The following is a 3,782-nucleotide window of genomic DNA, read 5'->3' on the forward strand; positions in this document are numbered from 1 at the left end:
GCCTCCTCTGTGACAGTTTTTCTTCAAAGGCCGCGCCTGGAGCCGGGGCCGGCGCGCCGCGCTTCCGCGCACTCTCATTGGCTCCCGCGGGTTTGAAACACGCTAGTCGGACGCAGGGGAGGGCGGGGTTAAAAAAAACAGGCACTTTGCGGTTGGCTTTGGCCTCACGGGGCCCTCCTCCGGAGCTCTTTGATTGGAAGAACGTGCCACGCACTCCAGCTTTGAAGGCTGCTGTGCCAGTGGGCGGTGGAGCTCGCCCCCGAATCCGCCCCCGAATCCGCCCCCGAGTCCGCTCCTTGAGCTCCAAGGAGCTTTCCGCCCGGCGGGGAGATGTGGGTAAAGCCCAAGCCCGCCCGGGTTGGCGCTGGGGCAGCCCCTAAGCGGAGAGAGTGACGGAGGCCGCCTTCGGATTCCCTCCTCTTAAGACTCAAGGTTCACAGGAGCTATGAAAACAAAAACAAAAACGAAAACACCACAGTCTGATGAGTCAGGCACTTCGTCATGAGCATATATACCTTTACTCCTTACTGGGTCTTAGGAATCTGAAGGCTCTTGGTTCCTAGTACTGCAGGGTGGCTTCTTTTTAACTGTGGTAAAATATACATAACATCAAATTTACCATTTCGCCCATTTTTGTTACATTTTAAAAAGTGGCATTAAGTACATTCACATTGTTGTGCAACCATTACCGTCATCCATCTCCAGAACTTTTTTATATCCAGACTGAAGCTCTGTCCCGATCAAACACTAACTCCCCATTTCTCCCTATCCCCAGCCCTTGGCAGCCCCCATTGCACTTTCTGTCTCCACGGATTTCACTACTCTAGGTACCCTGGAAGTGGAATCATGCAGTATTTGTCCTTCTGTGTGTTAGGTCCAGAGCCGAGAGACACAGAAAACCTCCTGTCTAGCAAAATGCTGTTTATTTTGAGTATCTGGGTGCAAATGGGTGGAGGCAAAAAAGCGTCCACGAGAGGAAAGGGGAGAGCCTTGGGTTTTATAGAGGGTTTTTCCAGGGGGAGTAAGTTGGTCAGAACAGCCGTTTGTAATTAATTCTTTTTCAAACAACCAGCTCCTAGGACCCCTGCCCCAGTCACATCCATCCTTCAAGAGAGCTAGGGAGGGATAAACTTTGTCTCTATAAGGGGGAAAAGGAATGCTGGCTGCAAGCTGTCTGTTAGATTTACAAAATGTAGGCACTCTCCAGACTCCTGCGGCTATTGTTTTACAAGCCTAAATTTTGCATTAACCACATTCTGTCCTATACATACTTTTAAGGTTCCCACCTGGAACAAACCTAACACTGGCTTGTTTTACTCAGCATAAAGTTTTCAAGGTTCATCCATGTCACAATATGTGCCAGAATTTCCTTCTAAGGCTAAATAACATTCCATCGAATGGACATAACACATTTTGCTCACCTGTTCACTCATCTATGGACACAGGTTGCTTCCACCTTTTGGCTATTGTGAATAAGGCTGCTATGAACATGGGTTTCAAATAACTCTTTGAGATCCTCCTTCAATTATTTTGGGTATATGCCAAGAAGGGCTATTGTTGGATCATATGCTAATTCTATTTTTAATTTTTTGAGGAACCGCCATACTTCTTTCAGGGTGGCTCCTGTTTAATGTATATATTTGACTTAGCCTTATCAGCTGGGTGTATGCCTAACTGAGAAAGGAACGTAGAGGACAGATCTGGTAGTCTTGAGTCCCTAGGCATACCTTGTTCCCTTTGTTTCAGTCTTAACATTTTTTCATTTGAAGTTTGTCCCCTGTTTCACCTATTCTCGAGTTGAATGGAGAAGTCTGGAAAATGCTCTTGGCCCCTTGTGTGTCTTCTTCTCTGGGTGCTGGAAATGTGGTGGGTAGAGAGGAGCCGTCATATCTCAGCCCCTGTTTGCCAGGTTCATGTCACCAGTTGGGTACTCATCAGGATTTGAAGCTCTTGCAGAAGCCATTCTCTTTGGCCCAAGTAAATAGTTTGGGGGAAAGCCATGCTAGGGTTTCTGGATTTATGCATTTTGACATTTACATTAGTAGTATAAAATGTTTAAATAGGAAAAGTGATCATTATTTTAGTAAGAATTTTGGACTCTTTATCTAGGACCATGACTTTGTGCCTAATGGTTAAATCTAGCAGTTGGTCAAGAGCTTTATTTGGTAATGAGTAAGAAAGGGCTCCTTCATGGACAGTTTTGGAAAAGTGAAGGGGGTTCTGTTGGTCTTCATAGAATCAAGGTGGTTGAATGGTTTTCAGTTTTAGAAGTCATCTTGCCTGATCTTCCACCTAGTGCTGGAGGATTCTACAGATCCCATGTAGGTATCACACCTTTGCAGGAATACAGCTGGTGTTGGGGAGCTGCCTTTCCTGTCCTGTTATTGGAAAGCACTGCTCATTATGAAGCTTTCCTTACAATGAGCTCAAAATGCCCTCTCGCTCATTGGTCCTAATCCTTTGGAGCAACATAGGCTAGTTCTGCATCCTTATCGTCATCCTTTGGCTATTTGAAGGACTGTTTTGTAGGATACAAAATGAAAAAAACTAGGCAGGTTTAAAAATTCTCAACTCACACAAAATATCCACCATAGCTTTCCTTGATCCTGCTGGCTTTAATGGCTTCCCAGGTTAAAGACCCACATGACCCTGCAGGACCTGGCCTTTGCCTACTTCCTCAGCTTTAGCTCACACTGCTCTCCCCTGGCTCACTGTCCTCCAGTCACACTGCTTTTTCCTTCATGAAGCTCCACCCCATACTCTTCTCTTTGTCTGGGAAGCCAACCCCTCCTCATCCTTTCTCCTAGTTAATTATTATTATTATTTTTATATAACAGCTTTATTGAAATGGTCACATACCATACCATTCACCCACTTACAGTGTGCAATTCAATTTTAGAATATTTTCATTACCCCCTTAAAGAAACACCATACTCATTAGCAGGCGCTCTCAATTATCCCCTCCTCCCAGCCTCTAAAAACCACTAATCTACTTTCTTTTTTTTTTTTTTTTGAAAGGTAGAGCCTCACTCTGTTGCCTAGGCTGGACTGCAGTGGTGTAATCATAACTCACTGTAGCCTCAAAACTCCTGGGCCCGAGTGATCCTTCTGCCTCATTTTCCAGAGTAGCTAGGACTACCGGCATGTGCCACCACACCCAGCTAATTTTATTATTTTTTCTAGAGATGAGGTCTCACCATGTTGTCCAGGCTGGTCTCAAACTCCTGGCCTCCAGTGATCCTCCTGCCTTGGTCTCCCAAGGTGCTGAGATTACAGGTGTTAGATACTACACTGGATCTCTACTATCTGTCTGTATGGATTTTCCTGGACATTTCATAGACATGGAACCATGCAGTATGTACTTGGTGATGGCCTTTTTTCACCTAGCTTAATGTTTTCAAGGTTTATTTATGTTTTAACATGTATCAGTACTTCATTCCTTTTTATGACTGGATAATATTACATTGTGTGAATATACTACATTTTATTTACCCACTCATCATTTAATGGATATCTATGTTGTTTCCATTTTTGAATAATGCTGCCATGAACATTCATGTATAAGTTTTTGTGTAGACACATACTTTCAATACTCATGGGTATATACTTTATGAGTGAAATTACTAGGTCATATGATAACATTTGAGAAACTACCAGACTGTTTTCCAAAAGCAGCTGTAGCATTTTACATTCCCATCAGCAGTATATGAAGGTTCCAATTTCTCCACATGCTCAGTAACACTTATTATTGTTCATCTTTTTGATTATAACCATCCTTGTGG

Source organism: Eulemur rufifrons, chromosome 19 (genome assembly GCF_041146395.1).
Source record: "Eulemur rufifrons isolate Redbay chromosome 19, OSU_ERuf_1, whole genome shotgun sequence".
In the NCBI taxonomy this organism is placed as follows: Eukaryota; Metazoa; Chordata; class Mammalia; order Primates; family Lemuridae; genus Eulemur; species Eulemur rufifrons.